Raw genomic sequence first — 25,084 nt, 5'->3', positions numbered from 1 at the left:
CCTTTCATTTCTATATCCCTTTCCAAAGGGGCTTGCTTCATTTCCTTCTATTTGTTTGCCAACTGTGTGGCCATCACTTGTATTTTCAATGCTACTAATACGTCTCATTTGCCATACCTAGGATACAGGTCAACTGATTCATCAAAGTATGCATTACTCAGATTCTGAGCATTATTAATTCCAAAGATAGCTATTCTCTAATAATGTCACCATTCTGCATTAGAAGCAGACAGATTGAAAGACAGGAGTGTGTTTGTTCAGCTGTACTTACACCCCTCCAAACACATGCACTGATTTCTTACTCATCAATAACAACAAACTGTTTTTTTAAAAAAATTGGCACTATTACCCTAGCCAGTTTGGCTCAGTGGATAGAGCATTGGCCCATGGACTGAAGGGTCCCGGGTTCGATTCCAATCAAGGGCATGTACCTTGGTTGCAGGTTCCCTGGCTCTGGTCTGGGTATGTGAAGGAGGCAACCAATCGATGTGTCTCTCTCACATTGATGTTTCTCTCTGTCCCTCCCTCTCCTTTCCACTCTCTCTAAAAATCAATGGAAAAATATCCTCGGGTGAGGATTAACAAAAGAAAATTTAAAATGAATTAAAAAACTGGCACTAATAACCTAAATATTGGAAAGGAAAACTAATTCCCATACCTGATGTACAATATGTCCCTATGGCAATAACTCATTAAAATACAACTACCACTCTTGAAACTTGAAAAAAAAAGTTCACTTTGGTTTGTTTTCATGAAAAAAAGCCTTTCTTAGATCTTTATGGTATGTTCTTACTATAAACTACCACTGTTTTTCTTATTAGACATTAAAGTGGATATTTTAGGTTATGCTTCCTTACACCACACCATGCAAGCCAATGACACTAACAGTTGGCTAGGCTAGGAAACCTAGACTTTTATTATATCAAAGCCCTTTAAAGATTTTAATTCAAGGTTTGCTGTAATCAAGTATGTATTTCAAAAGGGTGACTCTGGTACCAGTATTAAGATGGAGGAGACCGAGTTATTCTGACATTAAATTGTCAGAAGGAAACTAGGACAAATGCAGTGGAGATAGAGATAAGGGAACAGGTTGAGGTGCTGAGGATGTGCAGTTGGTAGAACTTTGTAACTGATTGCATGTGAGACTGAAAGAGAGGAAGAAGCAGTGATGTCCAAGCTCCTGGCAGTATGCTAAATAGCAAAGGAGCTCAACTCAAAAAGGAGACAGGTGTAGACAATTTTTCTTATTTTAATAATAGAATAATGGCCATTCTCGGTAGAATATGTGAAGTGCCATCTATGAGAAACAAAAGGGAGTAAAATGACATTTGCAAATAGAAAAAAGGAAATGGAGCATAGCATGGTGTCTTGGCTAAGCCACAAAGAAAGGGAAAGGGCTTGATTTTGAAAGAACAAATAGTCAAACACAACTAAAGCATCATGTCAGAAATGTAGGTTAGAGCTCACAGGGAAGGATTCCCAATACATGCCTAAAAGGTTCAGAGTTAATTCAAGAAAACCAGTTGTCAGTGAAGGCTTTACAATGGATTTAATAAAATAAAAAATGCACATTAAACTATTTCAAATATGTTAAAGAACACAAACCTCTTTTTGTTTCTTTCTTTTAAGAAAAAAAGCAAAATTTATAGCTCCACTGATTTTAGTTTCCTTTCCCTAGAGTACATGTGACTGTGAGCTTTAGAGTTAGCTAGGTCAGGAGCCCTAGCAGCTGAGAATGGAGTATATATACCATCCTATATAATAAAAGGCCAGCGATCATAATGGCATAACAACTGGAATGACTGATCGACCAGTTGCTATGAGGTGCATTGACCACCTTTCGGTCCCTCCTCCCAGCCCGCAGGTTCTGATCACTGGATGGCCAAAGGGGAACCAGGGTGGGTGGAGGCAGCAGGGCGGGACTGGGACTGGTGAGCGGGAAGAATGCCGACTTCTTGGTCCCTCCCTCTGGCCCACAGGCTCAGATCAACAGGAACCGGGGTGGGTGGACTTGGTGGGGTGAGACTGGGGACTGGTGAGCAGGCGGAAGATGGCCCTGATCACAGGCTAGGCCTAGGGACCCTACCCATGCATGATTTCATATGCTGGGCCTCTAGTATTAAATGAAAACATAATGGATAAAATTCTAGAACTTCTGCTTCAAATCATGGCAAAGTACCTGTAATAAAGCTTACTTCTTTGACATAAACAACTCACATGTTCAGCAGTTGCTCATACAATGATGACTTTGCATGCCAATCCCATCTTCCTCCTAGCTTAGTTCCAGCTATTGCCAATGGTCTGACACTGGAGACTGAGGAGAACCAGGTTAATTTAATTTATTATTGCTTCCTAAAGAGTAAAAATGAAGCTAAACCCAAAGAAGAAAAATGGCAATGTTTGAGGATGGAATTTTTTTAACAGTTTTTTTTTTAAATTTAAGTATAATTTGTACATAATCTTTTATTGGTTATATTAGATTCAGGTGCACAATATGATGGTTCAACATTTTAATACCTTACAATGTGATCACCCCACTAATTCTGGTAATCATCTGTCACTGTGTAGACTTATAATATTGTTGACTGTATTGCCCTTCCTCTTTTCACCCATCCCCCAACCTCTCCCTTCTGGTAACCATCACTTTCGTCTCTGTTTCTATGAGTCTGTTTTTGTTTTGTTTTGTTTTGTTTTTGTTTTAGATTCCACATATAAGTGAAAGCACATAGATGATGACATCTGATAGAAGTTGGCTAATTTAAATGTGTGAACACAATTACATCCAAATAAAGGGCATGGGTGATGCTTTATTAGCAAGTGTATATCATTAGTGTCTTGAAACAAACAGAGAAACTACATAATTGTTCAACATTTAACTGATATTATCAATAGATGAATGTAGTGGTAGGTAGTTTGTCAATAGATATAGTGATCTGTAGCACACCTTAGTAGTTAAAGCATGGACTTTGGAGCCAAACTGCCTGGATTGGAATCCTAACTTCTCCGTGCCCCAGTTTCCTTATCTGAGAAAATAGGGATGATAAAAATACCTATATTATAGAATATTATAAGTATTAAATGAGGTAATACATCTCAAGCTTAAGAAACGTGTATAATAAGACTACACATTTTTTATTAATAATTGATGATTACCACTTAGTGTGCCTACATTTTTTCAAAGTTAAAGTTTTCTGTATATCACAAAAAGAAATATTAGCTGGTTTAATAGGAAGGAGAGTTTTCTTAAGACAACAACTCTTTTTGGTTAGGATTACAGTTCCAAAGGCAATTAAAAATGTAGTTCTGAAGAAGATGAGAGGAGATGTGAAAAGAAAGAATGGAGTTGTGTCTTAGTTTGGCTACTGTAGCAAAATACCACAGACTGGGTAGTTTATGAGAACCAGAAATTCATTTCTCAGACTTGTGGAGGCTGGGAAGTCCAAGATTAGGGGTCCAGCCTGGTCAAGTTCTGATGAAGGCCACTTCCTGGTTCATAGTTGGCACTACTCTCTGTGTCATCACAGAAGGGTCTAGGGACCGCTTTGGGCTCTCCTTTGTAAGGATGTTAATACTATTTATGAGGATTTTGCTATTATTAACTAATTACCTCCTAATAACCTTAGGAATTGGGTTCTCAACATATGAATTTATGACACAAACATTCAGACCATAGCAGAACTCTTACCATGTAATGTTCAACTAAATACCAAAGAGAAATGGGGTCAATGAGAAATTCCATGTGGTGGGTTGGCAAAAGTAATTTGTGAATATAAAGCTTTCCCATCTTCCAAAATCTTCAACAAAATTTGGCCATGTTCTGAGTTTGAGGTGTCTAGGAGAAATACAGCTTCCCTAGAAAAATCACCAGAAAGATGAGGAATGAGGAATAAAAATTTCATCCATTTTAATTTTCATCTCCAAAGGTAAAATGATTCCTAGGTTATATTTATATCTACTTTTAAAATATATTTAACATGTTTAATATTCTTGATGACACCTGACACCATTTTCACCATTTTTGTATAGTAGATGATCACAAAATTTTGAATAAACTTTGAATGAATGAATATATAAGAGATTATGTGTCAGATAGATGAGATTTCCCCTTAATGAACTCTTGGGAAAGACACAATCTCTATGTCACCTTAATGTCATTGGAATTTAGATGATGCTTTATAATTATTTATAGGGTAGATGAATGGGTATACCATAGAAATATGGAGAATGGGACCAAGTCTAAAAACTAGACCATCTGCCCTAACCAGTTTGGCTCAGTGGATAGAGTGTCGGCCTGCGGACTGAAGGGTCCCAGGTTCGATTCCAGTCAAGGGCATGTACCTTGGTTGCGGGCACATACCCAGTAGGGAGTGTGCAGGAGGCAGCTGAATCGATGTTTCTCTCTCATCCATGTTTCTAACTATCTATCCCTCTCCCTTCCTTTCTGTAAAAAAAAAATCAATAAAAATATATTATAAAAAAAAAAAAAAAACAACTAGACCATGTATGTAGTCTTACAACATCCTGAAGCTCAGGCTGCTCTAGTCCTTCCTGAAATGCATTTTCTAGGTCCACTTCAAGTATTCTGGGGAAGACTTTCCAACACAAGCCAGCAGTTGGAGTAGCAGGAGGTTTTTGATATGTCAGACAATATACGATTGGAATGGAATTATTGTCTTACCTACTGTAAAAGTATTTTGAACAGAGCTTATCACATAGTAAATACTAAATACTAAACAAATGTTAATCACTGTTTATTAAATTTAGATATAGCAAGTTTGAAAAAAATTCTGTATAATTTAGGGGGGGGGGAAATCACTGTATGGCCTTAGGTGTATTTTGATGATATGAGAATTCCAACAAGTGAACTGGATGCACCCTTCAAATGCTTAGTGATTCTTCACCTACTTACTATACAACCAAAAATGCCTCCAAATGACTACAATGGTAAAGTGACATGTCAATTTGAAGGTGCAAAGACAAATCCAGGAGAGTCTTGTATTTAAGGAATTCACATGCTAGTAGGGAGGAATACCAGCAAATATTAATTGAACACTAAATGGAATAGCTCCTCTAATCTTTTTCCCAACATATGAAGTAGGCATTAATACTATCATCATTATATAGGTAAGGAAACTGATATACAGAATGCTTAAGGAACTTTCCCCAGATTATGCAAGTAGAACCAAACTGATGGAGGCTAGATTCAAATCCCAGCAGTCTGGCTCCAGATCTTACTCTTAGTCACTATTCTCTACTGCTTATTCAGGGCTTCATGAAAAGTGTCTAGCACTGTGTGCAAGATGAATAGATGAGAGATTATGGAGATAGGGAGACCAGGTATTGAAATAGTAACAAGGACCAGAAATATACAATAATCATGGAGCTGGAGATTATGAAATAAATGAAGAAGACACTGGGAAAAAGGAGCTAATCAGACCTAGTGACCACCCGCCATTGGGAACCCAGAATACTGGAACAATCACTTTATATGCAAGAAATGTTGAAATTCCAACAACAGTATTGGGTGGATGACCCCCGGATAGGGCCAGTGCTTTCATCTCTCTAAAGTCCTCAACACTGTCGACTGTCTTTCTGACCATCCCAAGTCTTTTAATCTCTAGATTTATCAGTCATAATTTTACATTATTTTTAAACTACATTTTTATTTATTTCAGAGAGAAAAAGAGAGGGAGAAAGAGATAGAAACATCAATGATGAGAGAGAAACATTGTTTGGCTGCCTCTTGCACGCCCCCTACTCAAGCCCACAACCCGGGCATGTGTCCTGACTTGGCATTGAACCATGACCTGGTTCATAGGTCAAAGCTCAACCACTGACCCACGTTGGCCAGACAGCCATAATTTTTCAAATAATATTTCCAAAGCAAGTCTCCTAGCTTCTGTCAAATAGGAACATAGAATGATACTGAGCAATTTCAGAGACATATTCCGCATCTTCTTTCTGAAAGAAAAAATCACTTTATTAAAAACAAAATCTCTGAGTTTATTAGAAAAATCATCTCCAACAATTACCAGGAATGTCACAAGGTGGCAGCAAAGTATAGCATAAAATCAGTTTGAGAAGCAATCTTGAGGGCACCTTTATGAAATATTCTCAGATTCAATATTTTGTTGTTGTTTTTTGGTGTTTTTAAAAAATATATATTTTATTGATTTCTTACAGAGAGGAAGGGAGAGGGCTAGAGAGTTAGAAACATCGATGGGAGAGAAACATCAATCAGCTGCCTCCTGCACACCCCCTACTGGGGATGTGCCTGCAGCCAAGGTACATGCCCTTGACCGGAATCGAACCTGGGACCTTTGAGTCCACAGGCTGACACTCTAGCCACTGAGCCAAACCAGTTAGGGCAGATTCCAATATTTTGTATATATACCGTACACACTCATTTATACCAGCTATATAATTGTCATCTCCACATATCACTTCACAGTTTACAAACCTCCCACAAATACTACCTCTTATCTTATCCTCACCGCCCCTATGTGAAATCCATGAGGATCATGACTTTTGCAGAGAAAACCAAGCAGTTTTACTGCAGGTACCAGAAGTGCCTCAGAGGCTCAAAGTTAAGGCAAAGCTCAAAACTTTGTCCCTGTTTCTAGTAAGAAGTGCTCCATGGGAAAGAGAACATGAATGGGGATACCGTGCTTTCAACTTCAGAAGGGGAAAAATCTAAGATAATTGATAGAACTGGTAAAACTTTAGAAGAAGAAAAGGTAAAAAAGAAGAAAGAAAAAAGAAAGAAAGAAAGAAAGAAAGAAAGAAAGAAAGAAAGAGAGAGAGAAAGAAAGAGAGAAAGAGAAAAAGGGCTTTTATTATTTTATAAAAACAATGACTAAAATATTTCACCAAGACAATTATAAAAGGCAAAACCTGAAAAAAGTATGCCCAAGGGAAAAAAACGTATTTATCTTCCAAATGATACTTGTATTCATTTCCTAGGGCTGCTATAACAAACTACCGCTAACTGGGTGGCTTAAAACAACAGTAGTAGAGGCCAAGCCCCAGATCAAGGTGCCTGCAAGGGCCCTAGGGAGAACCTTCCCTTGTCTCTTCAGCTTCTGCTGGTTCTGGGCCTCCAATCCTTGCATCTGCATTCACGTGACTTTTCTCTCTGTGTTTCTTATAAAGACACTTGTCAGCGGATTAAAGGCCTACCTGGATAATCTAGAATAACCTCATCTTGAGAATTACACCTGCAAAGACCTTTTGTCCAAACAAAGCCACATTCTCAGGTACCAGGTGTTGGGATTGGGGCATATCTTTTTGGGGTCCACCATTCACCCCACTGCAATGCTCTCATTACTTTAGTACTTGCACCTGCCCATGGGGAGCTCACAGACCTACCTATTATGAGTCTGAGAGGAAATGAAGAACAGAGAAGGCTCCAGTCACTTGTCATATTATGGTGGAACTGTCTTATCTCCCTCTTTAGTTGTACATTTGTTTATTTGCACAATATCTACTTTGAGGCAGACAGTATTTGAGGTTCTGAACTGTAGAGATGAGCAAGGCAGAATCCTCCTCTTAGGATCCCCCACAACCGGACAGGAGAGACAGACATGTAAGCGGACTACAGTCCAGGGTAAACATGCTAACGACAGGTCCTCTACATACATAAACAGCAGCCAGGGGGTCAACCCTGGATGTGTGTGTGGACACAAGTGTGAGGAAAGCATCCCGTAGGGGACACACATCAGCTGCTTCTTAAGGGGTGAATACATTTCATCATCTGAGCAAGATCCTTGAAATCAGTACATGCGGAGCAATCGAGATGTCTGAAGATGCCAACATGTGAAACAGCAAGGGGGTAGGTGCCTATGGAATAAAGTATGCCAAAGGAAAAAAGGAAAAGAGTATCATCTGGAAAGATAACCATAATCACCGCTACCATGAACTGAACACTGGCTTTGAGCCAAGCACCATGCCAATGCCTTAGTGCCGTGGTTGGCAAACTGCAGCTTGCGAGCCACATGCGGCTCTTGGCCCCTTGAGTGTGGCTCTTCCTAAGCCTTAGGAGTGCCCTAATTAAGTTAATAACAATGTACCTACCGATATAGTTTCAGCTTAAAAAATTTGGCTCTCAAAAGAAATTTCAATCGTTGTACTGTTGATATTTGGCTCTGTTGACTAATGAGTTTGCTGACCACTGCCTTAGTGCATTATATATTATCACAACAGTGAGGAGAATGGCAGTGTAGGCTAAGCTGTACTGAGGTGACATGCGGCCCCACATCTCACTTGCTTCATACAATGAATGCTTGTTTCTCACCCACACCATCTGTTGGGATTAGGTCATTCTCCAGGGTAGTCTTCTAAGTGTTAGCTCAGCATCTGTTCTACTTCATTCTTATGGCACCTACATATCAACACATGTTTTAACAATTCATCAAAAGAAAAAGGGGGCTGGAGAGTCCAGTACCAGTAACTGAATGCCTCCACATGGAAGTGACACCTCCCCCCACATCTGCTTACATTTCTTTTGTTAAGCAGGTCATTTGGGCACAGGTAACTTGAAGGGAGAGAGAAATGTAATGTCTGGAATTAGAGGAGTAGCAGGTATTGGGCAATAAAAGTAAGGCTTACCACAGGCTAGCTACCCTTATTGTGCTCATTTCACAGGTGGAGAAAGTGAGACACAGAGAAGTCATTCAAGGTCACACAGCTGGTAAGTGGCAAAACCAAGATTTGAACCCAGATCTGACTCCAGATCTGAAAGTTTGCTTGGTTGAGAAATGTGTATGCCATACACATGAGCTTGAATTTATCCCATAGGGCAAAGGGAATTATTGGAAGCTTGTAATAGCGAGAATGGGAAATTATATTTGGATTTTAGAAAGATGTGTGTGAAAACAATGACTGGGGAGGGATAAGACCGAGGCTGTGAGGCCGGAACTATGAAAGTTCGCAGAAGGGACATGATAAGGTCCTACCCTGAGCAGTGCCTAGACTGAGGATTATGAGGAGGCAGCAGATCTAAAAGTAACTAAGAATTAGAGCACATGGGCTTAATAAGTAAGTGGATATAAAGGATGCTGACAAAGGAAGGAGGAACAGATTATGATGAACAGGGTCCTAGCTTGGGCAACGAGGATTGGAAGTGCCATTTACCAAGACAGGATGTCAGACAAGCCATCAGCTTGACTGCATTTGCTTTCATTTTCAATGGGGAGAGGGACATAGGTAGTTCAAATCTGAACTTAGTGCATTTGAGTGGCCTGTGCAAATCCAAGGAGAGAGCTCCAGCAGACACTTCAGTACATGCATCTTACACATATTGAAACAAGATTAATTTATAGACACGTAGTTAGGGGAAAACATGCAAGGGTGATAGTCCAAATCATATGACTGATGAAGTGGCCAAGGAGAGAGAGAGAAATGACAGTGAAGGATGGAGCAGACTCTCTGAAATAGAGAGATTTTAAATCTCCCTGAAGGTAGGGACTTCACACTAAAGTCAAAGTATTTTCCCAAGTATGCCTGACTAAGCTTGTGAAACAGAAACACACCAGAGCGTTCACCATCTGGAAATAAGATTAAAACCCACTGCATTCACAGCAGTCATATTGTCTATATCGAGTAGGGTGCAGGTCCCCAAACTTCACAGGCCTTGAAATCAAGACACACACACACACACACACACACACACACACACACACACATTCTTTTTATCCTTTCATAAACTATTATATTAGTTTTGGCTTATTACCAAAAGAGTATATGTTTACTGTTAGTGATGGTAATGATATGTGTAAGAAAAAGAGAAAACCTGGTTGGAATGCCAGCACGCGCCCTCTTAGTAACTGTTCGAGGCTGGAAGCTGGCTTTTTGGCTGCACCGGAGGAAGGCCAGGAAAGCAAATGAGGGGGCGTGGAAAGGGGCGGGGAGCAGACGCGAGTTCGTTTAGGGTTTCATGGTTCCAGCTTCTCCACAGGGTCCAAATCACTCTCCGCTTTCCTTTCCGCCATTGGGAAAAAAAAAGGGGGAGAAAAAAAAGGGGGGGGGGAGGAAGCTTATTAAACACACATAAACATCTTCCTTTAAACTGCTCTGAGGCTATTCCTGTCGACAGCACAATGAATGGGCTGTGGATGTCCAATGTGAACCCCTTTCTGCCACAGAGGCCACGATGACTTCACGAAATGGTTTTCTGTGTTCTAACAGAAAGACGGGCATTCTGGAAAGTCACTCTTTCTGCAAACATAGCGGCCTGGGAAATCTGCCCCCCAAAAGAGCTGATCATATGCTTGTTATCCCAAAATAGCACCTTCCTCCATTCTGCCGAGATTCGGCGCAAGACTGACTCATGCAGCCCGGGATGCAGCCCGGGATGCAGCCCGGATCGCGGACCGGGGACCGGGGACCGGGAATTCCGGCCAGAGCCAGCGGCCCTGCACGCCAGCAGAGCTGCAGCAACAGGCGCGCCCGCCCGGCAGCCAAGAAAGGCAAAGCTCTCAGGATCTCTCTTATTAGAGGGCAGACTACGTAATAGGATTCGCGAGGCCTTGTTAAAAGAAATGCGTCGCGTTCATATTCTGCCTCTGAATCTGCCCGGTGTTCCGAGGCTGCTCCCCCGGGGTAGTCAGGTCCCTGAATTTGCTCACCACTAAAGCAACGCCACCGGCTTCTTCTTCCTCCCCAGGCCAGGTCACCACCCTCCTCCACCGCAGCCCCAGTAGCTACCTGGGTGGTCAGTGTCTGCGCATCTGCCGGTGGCCACGCCTCCCAGAGGTCTGCCCTGAGCTCTTCCACCCGGAAGCCGATCTCCGCGCCCAGGAACTCTCCTTGGGCCCCAGGGGCCCCAGCACTGTTTTCTTTCTATTCAGTGTAGCAGACCAGTCTTAGCAATCTCCTTTCTACATCTCTGAGTTACCCACAGTGCCTCATGTATGCTGGGCTGTTTACTGGAAAACGAATAAATGAGAATAATAAACTAGGAAACAGATTCATCATGCATCCTCAGGTATAATAATCCAGATGCGGAATGGAAGTTATTAATGAGTATAACTCTTATTTTTCGTCTTCCTTTTTGCTCATTTCTTGTGGTAAAAAGGTATTTTTAAATTGCACAGAATGAACTCTTTTCATTCTTCCATCCTCGCACGTCACATAACTGACAATGTTCTGTAAATGACTCTTGGTCTTCAAGACTTAATTAGATTTTCTTCCCTGAGTGCCCCGTTGATCTTCCTGAGGCCCAAGTGAGCACTCTTGTAACAAAGGAGAATCCACCTATTAATTTTAAAAGATCACACAGATTCACGCTCTATGTACCTTGCATGTTCAATGATGATGATGAGCTTGCAGGTGAGTGGGTAGAGAACAATGACCACAAAAACTCACCAAAAGGACACCATAAAGGAAAATGCACCATAGAAGAGCACTGTTTGATAATGACCAACAAAACCCCCCAAAAGTGCAAAGTTGGCATGTATGTTATTTTAATCCCTTTATTTAAATGCAAGGATTCTTTGCTAAAATTACACTTCAATGAATACCACTGATTGGGTCCAAACACACAGTAACATAACGCTACAAACTGGCCTCTTAGAGTAGTTTAGAAATTCTCTACTAGACTACTTTATTAAGAGCTATGAAAGCATACAGTGGCAGGTTCACAGCAATTCAAAATTCTGGAGTTTTATGTAAAATAAAAAAATATAGGGGGACTCACTACCATCATAATGTAACTTTATAGAACATATAAATAGCCTACAGAGTAAAAATAGAGAACATCTTATGGTCATCTTATACTTTTATTATTTTACATAGAATAATATTTAATAAATATTAGAAAGAAGAGAGAGAGAGAGAGAGAGAGAGAGAGAGAGAGAGAGAGAGAGATGATGATGATGATGTATAGCTCTAGGAATAAAGGAATTGCATTTAGAAGAGGTGTTTTTAGTACTTCGATCAGCCAAGATCTGAAGTGATAAACAAAGGTCTATATTTAAGAGTCTCCTTCTACACTTGGTGATCAGAGATAGGTAATTTGGGGAAAGATGTTCCTTTCTTCAGTGCAGGGGTTCTCATTCTCCAATGCTTACAAAACATACCCCTGAATTGGCCTTAAACATCATCTTGTGAATGGGGGGTGGAGGGGAGGGTGGTGGAGCCCTATGTAGTTTAAAACAAAACAACAAAAAAGCGTAATCAATACATTTGTGATGGTTAATTTTATGAGTCAATTTGACTTGGTCACAGAGGGCCCAGATATTTGGTGAAACAATTCTGAGTGATTCTGCAAGGATATTTCTGGGTGAGATTAACATTTAAATTGATAGACAGAGTAAAGCAGATTGCCCTCCATAATGTGGGTGGGCCATATCTAATCAGTTGAGGGCCTGAAGGGAAAAAAAAAAGGCTCACATTTTCCCTGAGTAAGAGAGAATTATCCAGTCATACTTCAAATGGAAACATCAGCTCTTTCTTGTACCAAAGCAGGTACCAACCCGTTTTTGGACTTGAACTGAGACATTGGCTCTGTGGATTTGGATTTATCAGACTTGATAATCACATGAGCCAATTCCATCTAATAAGTCTCTCTCTCTCTCTCTCTCTCTCTCTCTCTCTCTCTTTCTCTCTCTCTCTTTCTCTCTCTCTCTCAATATATATATACACACTAGAGGCCCCTCTCTATCTATATATATCTCTATCTATAGATAGATAGATAGATAGATAGATAGATAGATAGATAGATAGATATACATACACTAGAGGCCCGGTGCATGGATTCATGTATGCACCAGTGGGGTTCCTCACACCAGTGCAGCACCACGGGAGGACTCCAGGGCATGTCCAGCCCCCATCAGCTGGACCCCAGCAGCAAGCTAACTGACTGGTCGGAGTGCCTGCCCCCTGGTAGTCAGTGTGCCTCATAGCGATTGGTCAAACAGTCAAAGAACGGTTGGACACTTAGCATATTAGGCTTTTATTATATAGGATATATACTTTCTTTATTTGTATATATTTATTTATATATATTCTATTGGTACTGTTTCCCTGGAGAACCCTGACCTTCAGTACAATACCTACAAGTTTTGTAATAGTACACACTTCACACACTTGAGAAAAAAAAAACTTAATAAAATTGAAATTTGTGAAGATATACAAAATAAACAGTGTGAGAAGACATTTTAAAAGGTCATAATTTTAAAAGACCAGCATTGTTTAATTGCCATCAGATTATGTCCTGCCTCTTACATATTCAGTAAGCATCACTTTGTTTCCATTTGAGTTAGGAGCAAATGTATGATGACAGGTTTAACCTACTTCTCCCCTTTCCCAGCCTCTCCAGCCTAAGGCATTTAGTGCTCCTGCACAGCCACACCTTATGGAGTTCTATCTATCCAGATTAAACATCACCATTGAGCCATAAAACAGTGGCTCCATCATTCTGTTTTGGGAAGGGGTCACACATGGGAATCAAATATTTGAGACTCTTGTATTTTGGTGATTTCTCTGCAATGCATAATTTTACCTACTTCTCCTAAAATAATGCTAAAACTCAAAAGGAGTGCAGAAACTAGCTAGTTAATATTGTTTATTTTGGACATGGATAAACCAAGGCTCAGAGAAGAAAAAAATAACCTGTCTGTACCACATAGCAATCATTACCATAGGTAATGAAGCCTACACTCTCAGCATGTCTTTATGACTCAAGAATAAAAAAAGAACCATGGCCAGTGTGGCTTAGTTGGTTCAGAGTCATTCCATGCATCAAAATGTCCCTGGTTCAATTCCTGGTCAGAACACATGCCCAGGTTTCGTGCTTGATCCCTGGGATCCCAAGTCAGGGTGCATGCAATCAATGTTTTTGTCTCACATCAATGTGTTTTTGTCCTCTCTCTCTCCTCTTCCTTTCCTCTTTCTCTGAAATCAATAAAAACACATTTAAAAAAGAATAAAAGAGTTTGGTCAGATTCCTCATGAAAATCTATGATTCTAACCCTTTCCCATAAAGCTTTTGCTTAAAGGATTATACCAAGAAAATAAAACTCCGAACCTCTCTGACCAGCACTGCCCATTTTGAGAGTACTTATTCACTAAAAACTGAGCCACCTCCTGTCATTGAAACCATACTCCTATAACAGATGTCATCATACCATTCTCCAATCCAACACCTGCGCTGATTCTCAATAGCTTGATGTGGGAGAAGAAAGAAGGAAAGGGGCAAATGTCCAAATTGCTTAGTCTGAAATATAAGGATCTCTATAATCAGAGCTCAACCTATTCTAGCAACAAACACACACATATTTATAGTACATGTATATGAATACATAGTAGTGCAAGGTACAATACTTAGGACAGTAGACCAAAAAAAAAAAAATAAGAGCTAGTTTGGAAGTAAATCTTCCAGGCTTAGTAAAGGCTTCAGATAATTGTACCATCTTGACAACAATTTATGAGAGACACTGAGCCAAAACTACCCTGCTAAACCACTCTCAGGTGTCTGGCCCACAAAACTGTGGGATAATGGATACTTGCTTTAAGCCACTGTTTTGTGATAATCTGTTTTGAAACATTGGGTAACTTATACATCCATCACCAAATGAATGGATAAACAAACTGGTATATCCACACAATGGAATACTAAGTGATAAAAGGGGTGAATTATGGACAAGTACATTATGCTTACGATCTCAAAATAATTATACTGAGGGAAATAAACTGGTAAAAAAGAGTACTTACTGTATGATTCCATTTACATAAAATTCTAAAAATCCAAACTAATCAACAATGACAGAACAGATATTGATGGATTAGGAATGTGGAGGAGGCAGAGGGGAAGGATTTGCGTGTGGGGGGGGGTGTGGTTGGACATGGTTGTTTTACTCATTAAACTTACTGTGGCAATGATGTCAAAACTTAACAAATTCTACACTTTTTCATTCTGCACCATTTCAATTTCAATAATACCTTAGTAAAGTATTTAAAAAATTATGAAAAGTGATGAAGGCTTTGGTACTGTCCTAGAACTGTCAGGTTTGGATTGAAAGACATTCATTGAGCCAATACCCACAATGCAACGGGAAGAAGGGTGGGAAGTCTCTTGCTCTCTGTCTCCCACTAGGTGGCGCCCATGCTGAAGTCTTTGTTTTTGGTGTGTGTTTTCTTTTGTTCCATTAGCCATCAGGTTTGCCTTTGGTATCTTCTCTTAAGCCTAGTTATTCTCTAATTATGACTAATACATTTAAGATCTACTCTGGATCTCTTTTCTAAGTGATTTTGACCTAATGATAGATGTTTCACCCCAATATATAATTTGTAGGGTTGTTGAGAAGATATAAATTGATATAGGAAGTACCTAGCTGTCACTTTGTAGGTACCTAGTAGATTGTAATTATTATGTTAATACTATTATCACTGTAAAGCTATAGTCTATGACAGTGTTGGCGAACCTTTTGAGCTCGGCGTGTCAGCATTTTGAAAAACCCTAGCTTAACTCTGGTGCCGTGTCACATATAGAAATTTATTGATATTTGCAACCATAGTAAAACAAAGACTTATATTTTTGATATTTATTTTATATATTTAAATGCTATTTAAAAAAGAAAAATCAACCAAAAAAATGAGTTTGCGTGCCACCTCTGACACACGTGTCATAGGTTCGCCATCACTGGCTATGATAAGGACAAGAAAGTTAACTGGTATTTGCTTTTCCTAATGGACATTTGAAAATTGTACTTTGAGCATCTAAGTAACCTTAGTTTTAAATAGTCAGATAAATCAGGTCACTGTAGGAAAGGGGTGAGTTAAGGTCACACATTAACTAATCCTTTGGGAGCTTGGGTAGTTGAATAGTGCTTTTTTTCAACACCTAATGCAGCCGTTCTCTGCCAGAAAAAAAAAAAAAATCAATGTTGCCTTTGGGTTAGAAAAGTCAAACACAGGGCAAAAAGAATCCCTGGTTTTATAATTTATAGAACAATTTCCCATTCACCATCTCATTTCATCTGCACAGAAACTGTGTTGTAATAAAATAAAGGGATGTTACCCCACTTTAGGTGAGAGAGCTGAAGGAAAGTCAGAGGAAATGACTTGCTGAATACCACGCAAGCTAGTATAAGAATAGCTGACCCTAAATCTTGTGCATTGTCCATAACTCTCAAATGAGTAGAAGAGACAAGATAAGGAATTACTGTGTGGCTCAACCTAAAGAGCAATGTTTTATAAAGGTGCTGAGGGGAAACCAGGTCAATGAATTATTTGAATAGTATGTCCTCTGCTTATAAAAAGAGAGGAATTAAGTAAACCATAAGCAAGTCATAATTCAGTCTATCAGATGGATCCTTTAAGAATACTTACTAGTAACGACATGGGGAACATGCCCACATTTTAATACTGTTCTGTTTGAAAGCAGAGAAGAGCAACAGTTCAGTACCATATCTATTAGGTGACAGAGGAGGGAAGAGAAGTGAATAGACAAATATCAAAATACGCTTTTTTCAGTGTTAAGACTATAAATGGCTTTTGCTCCTTTATATTGTTTTATATTTTCCTACTTTTGAACTATGAACATATATTGTTGTTCTTACTACAAAAAATAATTATTTTTTATGCCCTGACCGGTTTGGCTCAGTGGATAGAGCGTCGGCCTGCAAACTGAAAGGTCCCAGGTTCGATTCCGGTCAAGGGCATGTACCTTGGTTGCGGGCACATCTCCAGTAGGGGGTGTGCAGGAGGCAGCTGATCGATGTTTCTCTCTCATTGATGTTTCTAACTCTCTGTCCCTCTCCCTTCCTCTCTGTAAAGAATCATTAAAATATATTTTAAAAAATAATAATTATTTTTTAATGAACACATAGTTCTGAGAGTCACTGTACATGATTTCCTAAATATTTGGCCCACTATACACTGTATGCAATCCCGGGAGTAAAATTCTCAGAAAGGATACTGGTAACACAGTGGAAACCTGATGCTGCCAGATTTACCTGGAATACTGTGTGCATTTTGGCAACACTAGAGAGAGGAAGCTGGAATGAACTTCGAAAAAAGCTGGAACAGAGAAGAAACGAAGAGGCAATTTTTCCATATGGCATAGAGGAACTCATTTAAAATTAGTTATCTTAAAGGGAGGTAGACTAAGATGAAGGGGATATGAGTGAAGAGATTGAAGTTTATAAAACAATCTGTTATATGTGGGAATGTCTGAATCCCACTGGATTTTAATCTCTCTAACAACAACTGTCTTATTCAACTTTCTAACCGCAAAGTGCCTTGCACAGTACTGGCACATAGCAGGTACCTGAACTGAGTTGTAGCTTGTAGGTTGAATAAACATGAGTGTATCCAATAAATCTTAAAATTTACCATGAGTTATTAGATGAAGCCCTAATAAAAGTTGCAATTTGTAAAAAGTCATTTTATGATAGTAAATGTGAGTAACTATCTGGTTCCACAAAAAGGTACAGGCAGATAGCAAGATCTGGTAAGAGGGATCACTGGGGTTGAGGGAGGGATATTTGAAAGATGATCAATAAGAATATTGTTTGAGTAAATTTATCTGAAAAAGAAACTCAGAATCTAGATACCCATAGTATATCAGAATAATAATGAATAGGTAAAAATAAAGGCAATCACTGTGTTTATAAAGCAATTACAGTATGCCAGACACTGCTGTAAACACTTTTTACATACTAATTTAATTTTCCCAAATGTCCCTGTCAGAAGGTACTCTTATTCTCCTTTCCATTCCCTTAATTTTACTAGGGAGGGAACTGAAGCACAGGAAGGTTAAGTGATTTGCAAAAGGTCACACAGCTAGGAAGTAGCAGAGCCAGGATTTGAACTCAAGCCTTCTGGCTCCAGACTCTACAACTTAACCCTCTACTGTCTTTCAAGGGGAAACAACAACAACAATGTGTACACCTATGCATATATGACAAACATATTTATCAATTGTCCTTATTTCTTAAGCCAGGGTAGCTTTGCCTCTCAAAGTAAACCTGTAAGCAGGAAATATGTCCTCACTTTTTGCCACCCCACCCCCATCCTTAACTTCCATGACATCCAAGATTGGTGTAAAGCCACACTATAGTCAGAGTTCTGCTATAACATGTCTAATGTTTACATGATTGACATTCAAATTTCTTTCAAAAATACTACATGCTTCACTCAAATTGTCAAATGTAAAGAAAGAACAACTCTCAATAAAGAGCCAGACAATTAATAAGAAAATAAGAACTGGGTCACCATATGTGAAATATTTTGGGGATTGATTTTAGCAATCTTATCATTGCAAAATGAGTAAGCTCATATTATTTCCACCTGCAAAGGAACAGCCTTCATGAACTACATTTTCATTGCCTAGACATACACGGCCCCTTTCTATAAGAACACTCAGCCATCTGCTCACATTTAAAAATATAAATTGAAGACTCCCACGCTGCCTAGGTTTGTAAAATGTCTATCACCAAATCTTTATTCCAAGACTACTTTAAGTCTATGATTTTTTTCCACTCACTTTTCTTTTCATGTCTTTCAGTAATTCTTTTACAAGTGCCTTATGATTAAGGTTTGCTGTAATAGACAATGACCTTCAGAGTGCAGGATTTCAATGTTACTTCCATCTATGTGTCTTCATTTTGAGGAACTTTTTACTATTTGGGAAAACACTACTTTGTAGCCTGGTACTAAGCCTGTTTCCAAGAAGGAAAATTAGGGTGCTTTTTCTTTTCTCAAGGTATAAAACTTGGCTGCAATAGCACTATGAAAACTAACCTTTAAAAATACACAAAAGGAGGGGGGAAATGTGCAGACAATTTTTGTATCTAGTCAAAGTTCATTCCCTCAAGTCTATTTAAGAGATTAAAAACTACACACATGGCCCTGAACAAAGGGGCAGAGGTACTTGTTGAGTTGTGTCCGTACAAGAACTATATCCCCATTGTTGTAAACCACATTTGATTCTTCTGAAAGCCTCAGGTACAATTCTTTCTTTCACTCTTTTTCTTTCTTTCTTCTTCTTCTTCCTTCTTTCTTCTTCTTTCTTTCTTCTTCTTTCTTTCTTTCTTTCTTTCTTTCTTTCTTTCTTTCTTTCTTTCTTTCTTTCTTTCTTCTTTTTTCTTCTCTCTCTCTCTTTTTTTCCTTCCTTCCTTTCTTCCTTCTTTCCTTCCTTCCTTCCTTCCTTCCTTCCTTCCTTCCTCCCTTCCTTCCTTCCTTCCTATCTTCTTCTCTCCTCTCTCTCTCTCTCTCTCTCTCTCTCTCTCTCTCTCTCTCTCACACACACACACACACACACACACACACACACACAGCCCCTCCCTCCCTTCCTCCCTCCCTTCCTCCCTTCCTTCCTTCCTTCTATTCACTCACTCATTCAATCAGTTTGATTGTACTAAGTGTGATTTGCTAGGCACTGTCATGGTCAGTAGAGGGACACAGAGGTGACAGATCCTGCTCCCTGACCTCAAGAAATCTGGGAGGTAGGAAGACCAGTGCTGGGTCTTTTGATTTTCAATTCAGTGCTTGCTCTTTCTTTTAAAAATATGAGACTTGCAATGTTGTAGCCAACTTCTTTATTTGCTTATTTATTTACTTACTTGCTTTTGTGAAGGCACTTTATGCAATGAACCATTTAAAGTAATTGCAACGAACCATTTTAAGTTCCAAACTGTTCCATGTCCCTAGCTGCAGAGGTGACTGCCAGTGCGTGGTATTAGAGCAAACTACTGGAATTGTTTGTAGAGCCAAGATTTCTGCATTTTGCAAATGTTACTGAAGTCCTTATTTAAAAAAAAAAAAATGTAATCAGAGATGAAAACTACTTTAAGCTTGCCCTGAAGTCCAACTCAAGAATTGTTTTAGGATACAGATAGAAATTGCTGAACCATGGAGCAAGAATTGCTAAGGGAATGTGCCATGATATTAAAATACTAGGGTCTTAGAGTATGGCACCAAGTCAGTTTATGCCTGCTGAGAAAAACTGGTCTACATCCCACGTGTGATGCCTTTCAATAAATGCTTCTCAATAAAGAGCCTGAAAAGACTTAATTTGTCCTGGTTGGTGGTTCAGTTGGTTGGAAGGTTGTCCCTTACACAAAAGGTTGCAGGTTCAATTCCTAGTCAGGGTACATACCTAGGCACATACTGGAGGCTACCAATGAATGTTCCTCACATAAATATTTCTCTGACTCTCTCCCTTCCTCTCTCCAAAACCAGTAAACATATCTTTTGATGAGGATTTTTTAAAGAGACACTAATTTATGTTAGTGTTTCATTGGGGGTGAGGTCATTTACTTGAAATACATGGTATATCTGATACTAAGGAAATATATATATATATATATATTCTATTAAAACACTCTCTTTTCATTATAGAGAAAAATGGGTACAATATACTCAATGAGAGGGGAATACCTAATTATGAGTTTAATTACACAGATAATTTTACTGCCATTGAACATTATATAGAAGAATTTTAATGATGTGGGTCATAAATACAACTTATGGCTAACTGAATAAAGTAAGTAGAAAACTATATGATCAACACATCCTTTAAATTTTTTTTTTAAATTGCAGTTTACTGCCGGGAGCCGGTCCATGCTTGCTGTTTCAAGGGACCTGGCATATATGGCATACTGTTCTTAATATGTTTGCTCACCTTCTTGGCACTATGTGTTTTAACCAAGGTCTCTAAGAAAGGTTGTTTCCCCAGGTAGGGATTTTCCCCTGAAGTTAGGGAGGGAATAAAACCTCTTAACTAAGTGCCAGGTGGGTAATTAATCACTTTAACTACGAACAATCATGCTTAAGCTACATAATCTTTACTCCCTGGAATGGAGATAAGAAACGCCCTAACCTTTGAAATAGAGATTGATAGGATTGGAATCAACTGGTATAAATACAGATGTAAGAAGACAGAACCAAGAGAGACAGAACCTAGGCACAGAACCTACACAGAACGTTCTCTAGAGACAGAAGAACTTCGCTGGAGAGAACATGGCAAAAGTTCCTGGACTGAACCTGACTACAGAAATTGGCAAGAGAACCTGACTAGAACCTGGTAACTGAACCTGTCTGGAGAACCTGGACAGAACCTGGCTGGAGAACCTGGAGAACCTAGCAAGAGAACATGGACACAGAACCTGGCTGGAGAACCTAGCGAGGGAACATGGCTACAGAACCTGGCTGGAGAACCTGGAGAACCTAGCAAGAGAACATGGACACAGAACCTGGTTGGAGATCCTAACCAGAACTTCGCTGGAGATCCTGACCAGAACTTGGCTAGAGATCCTGGCTAGGGTCTCTGTGTCATTCCCTCTTCGTGACTCCGTCTACACCTTTGGGGACCCCTGGACCTGCTGGGGCAGGACCCCAGCAGTTTACATTCAATATTATTTTGTATTAGTTTCAGTGAACACCATAGTGGTTGGGCAATCATGAACTTTACAGATTGTTCCCCCAATATTTTCAGTACCAAACTGGCACCATACATAGTCAACACATCTTTTAAAAAAAGGAATAATATAGACAAGAATGTTAAAAAATGTTAACTCTGATCAATTGAACATCCTAAAATTCCTCAATTCTGTCATGATCTTTCTAATCAAGGTCCTTCAATGTTCCGTCCCCACTAGCTGAAACACTCAACTCGCCCCTACTTTTTCACTGAAAGAATTCATATTCCTCCTCCAGGTACCCACTCATATTGCATTACTCTCCCATCAGGCTCTACCTTATCATGTGCTTCTGTTACATCCTACCACAGCACCCTGCACTTGGCCATCACCCCACTATTGCACACTTTATTTCAATGATTAATTAGTTCACTCATCTGAGAGATAATTAGCTCCTCAACAATGTTACTGCTGGCTTAAATCTACACTACCTACCTACATACATGGTCTAACACACATGGTTCATGTTCAAAATGAATTTATGGAAAGAGTAAATAATTTTCCTCTTATCACTTTTTTGGTTTATACACATTTTCTTCAATAAACATCTATTTCTTTCGCAAGTCAAAAAAGATAAATGTTAGATATGTTGTTATTGCCTTTAAAGATCTTCATTAAAATGTAAATGAAAACAATTTAGAAGAATTCAAAATTTTCTATCCTTCAGAATTCAAATGGCTCAATGGCTTCTTAGTCCTCTGAGAAAACTATAATTCAAAATTTCCTCACATCTTTCTGAATCTAAATGGCATGGTAACTTTTTAATCCTTCAATGTAATGAACACATTTACCTCAAAAATTCCATCATGTTGAATTCACTAAAAGATTATGAACAGATATAAAAATGCCTAAAACACTGAATACCTTATCCTCTTTAGGGTACTCAAATGTTCAAATAAACTCTATGCTTTACTCTTTGACGATGTGTCTACTGCATTTACACTTGTTCTGAATTTATGAAAAAATAAAATAATGCTAGGTCCAGTAAAAATAGAGTCCGCCTAACCCTTTACTGTTAAGCAGCTACATATAAGAACTATGCAGATGCTAAACTGAGTTCAACATAATGCACCTTTGCATTATCTTTGCCATTTGATTTCAGAATTACTCAGCTTTAAAAGTAGCTTTCAGCTTCTAAAAATAGTTATGTTTAATTTTTTTATATCCTTTCAAAGTGCATTCCATAAACACAAATGGAAGTAACTGGCATTTCAAATGTGGAAAAATATTACCTTCTTAAAGTTAAGGTTTGTATCATATCATTGTCACTTATTCTTATTCTTGAATTATTATTTCCCAATGAAATACATAGTTTAGCAAGCTATGATGTGAATTAGCTGACCCCTGACAAGGATAAAGCCTTCCAGCTACGGAGTATTGTAAGATCTGGTCTAGAACAGAGAAGCAAAAAGACTTTAAATGCTATGTAACAGGTGTGGGCCGCCTTAAAGGTCTGAAGCCAAGACGGCTTCAATAGTTTTAAAGCAAGGTGGGATCTCAGCCCCCAAAGCTGGTGATTAGAAGACCAGGCAGGAAATGATGCCCCAATAATACAAGAAAATCCTAGACATCTTTTATAAAAATGATCTCTCCTAACCCTGAATTTTAAATTTAGCTTGTTTTATAGGCCTTGAATTCTGTTTCTGAAATTATCATTTTATCTTTTTCTCTGGTAATTTTAAATCCTGGGGAGAATTCAGTCTAACTAGCTTCAGAAAGCCTGCTGAGCTGCTCTGAATAATAAGGTTCTACTGATTAAAAAAAAAAAATCTGAGCTCATAATCTTTTTCAGAAATACATAGGAACATCAAGCTGATGTACCATGGAATCATGGAGTTGAGTGATTAAGGTGTTTCTGAATTCAATAAGAAACCTTATAAAGGATCTGGGACCAGCTTCACCCCATACCTATGTCTCCTCTGACATTTCCTGTCCTTTGTTAGAAGGAGTACAAGAAATTTTAAAATTACTGAAAGACTAGCCATAGTAATTATTGTTTCTCTGATACCCTTGCTAAGCCTCCAAAATCACTGGCCATTTCCTCAGGGTGCGTTCTGATTCTCTCACTTGTATATATGGAAAAGCTATCCCATTTTTCCTTGCTGTAAAGCAATTTTCTTCTACCTCATGTGAAACTGTACCAATCTATTATTTGCATAATTATTTGCATTCATTTTTTCCATGTTTGAATACACAGTTATTTTTTAAAGCTTTATCTAATGATTACATTAAAGATCCCATGGGGAACAGGTCCAGACAGGTCTAGAGACGCACCTGAGGCCTCATTCCAATCAGAAATACCCCTGGGCCCAGAAATAGACTCCAATCTGTGGGTTCAGAACTTGAGGCTCTTTACACCTAATAGAGCACCTTACTGTTCACATAGGGGATTTGGATTCTTTTAGTAACATACCAGAATTTCAGCCACATTTTCTATATTTACTCATCATCCATCCTTGACCTTATCACTAAAGTTCGTAGACAAAATCTGATACTCCTGCCCTGCCCTTTGATGTGTGCCAGTCTGTCCCACATTGTCTGCTCCCTAAGTGTCTTATCAATTTTAAAGATTCTTTCCTTTCTCTGCTCCTTCCGCTTGGCTAAGGCACCTCCTTAGGTCCCAAGTCTCTCTTGGGCTATTACTCAATGTTGCTTTTCCTCTTTTGATGGACTCCTGTAAAGCTGCCAGCAAAGCTCTGATCCTCCACAGAGACCGCCATTCCCATCTCCAGACATGCGCTTCTCAGCACTTTGTCCCAGACCCTAGATGGGCGCCTCATGGAAGCCAGTAGATCAATTACAGACAAGGTATGGGTCAACCCCTGGCAGGTAAAATTCCCATCCAGAAGCAGGACTATTTTGTCGGTTCAGCATCAACTGAGGAAAGGTCACTCCACTTTCAATAAAGTGAGAGTAGTAAATGGCAAAAATTAATTCAATACTTAAGGAACAAATTGCGGGCCAAGTCAGTTCTTCATCAGAGTAACATGCATAGAGTGCCTAATAGATGCTGGGCACTGTGCTTCCTGACTATTCACACCAGTTCTACTGTGTCATTTTAGATTTCACAATAACCTTGGGGGCAAGAGGATACAACCCAGGACTGTCCAATTCCAAATCTCTGTATTTTTTATGAAAATGTGCCTCTTTCCAGCTGGGGCAAGGGGAGGGGGTGGAGGCAGTTTCAGGTATACAACTACATCCAACTCTCTGTTGTGGTCTGGCACCACCTGGTGATAACTTTGCTGTTCCACTTAAATGCCATAGGGATTGTAGGCCCAGTGACTGGTTGGGACTTCCAGACAGACAACAGCAGAGATTCTGGTACTGGTCTCGCCAGCTTGACCCAAGGACTTATGGCCTGTAGAATTCTAGAGACTCTAGGACCCACTCTTCAGCTCCCCACTTCCTAAGGAGGGGTCATTTCCTGCCCTCCATGAACTTTCTACACACGCACACACCTCCCACTCCCACTCCCACTCAGCAATGAGTAACAAAATAACCACAGGAGGAAGAACAGAGCCAATAATCAATTGCCTGGGATGGAGATGGGAAAGGGGATTAAATGTTCTTACAGAAATGGAATATTATGTCTAATAGGTAATATTTACTGATGAAACACCTTGATTACTTATATTTAGCTAAATGTATTTATATAGATT

The 25,084-nt window shown here is 39.3% G+C and overlaps 1 protein-coding gene across 4 annotated transcripts in view; it reads right to left on the bottom strand.

The window, feature by feature from the left end:
* The window catches only part of FGF12 (fibroblast growth factor 12), a 525,903-nt gene that overhangs the window by 386,761 nt on the left and 114,058 nt on the right, over positions 1-25,084 (bottom strand). Inside the window, exons 1-2 of one of the 4 annotated variants that reach the window (XM_036352400.1) lie at positions 10,705-10,741; positions 9,791-9,978 (exon numbers count right to left, since the gene is read on the bottom strand). The exons of 1 other annotated variant lie outside the window; for it this stretch is intronic. The gene's annotated coding sequence lies outside the window, so the exon portion shown is untranslated. Of the gene's footprint in view, positions 1-9,790; positions 9,979-10,625; positions 10,742-25,084 lie in introns of those variants that run through there. 2 more of the 4 variants (XM_036352399.1, XM_036352401.1) reach the window with 2 other exon arrangements.

Source organism: Myotis myotis, unplaced genomic scaffold (genome assembly GCF_014108235.1).
Source record: "Myotis myotis isolate mMyoMyo1 unplaced genomic scaffold, mMyoMyo1.p scaffold_m19_p_2, whole genome shotgun sequence".
Lineage (NCBI taxonomy): Eukaryota > Metazoa > Chordata > Mammalia > Chiroptera > Vespertilionidae > Myotis > Myotis myotis.
Note: the sequence above shows the minus strand (reverse complement) of the source record. Positions and strands in the feature narration are given on the sequence as shown.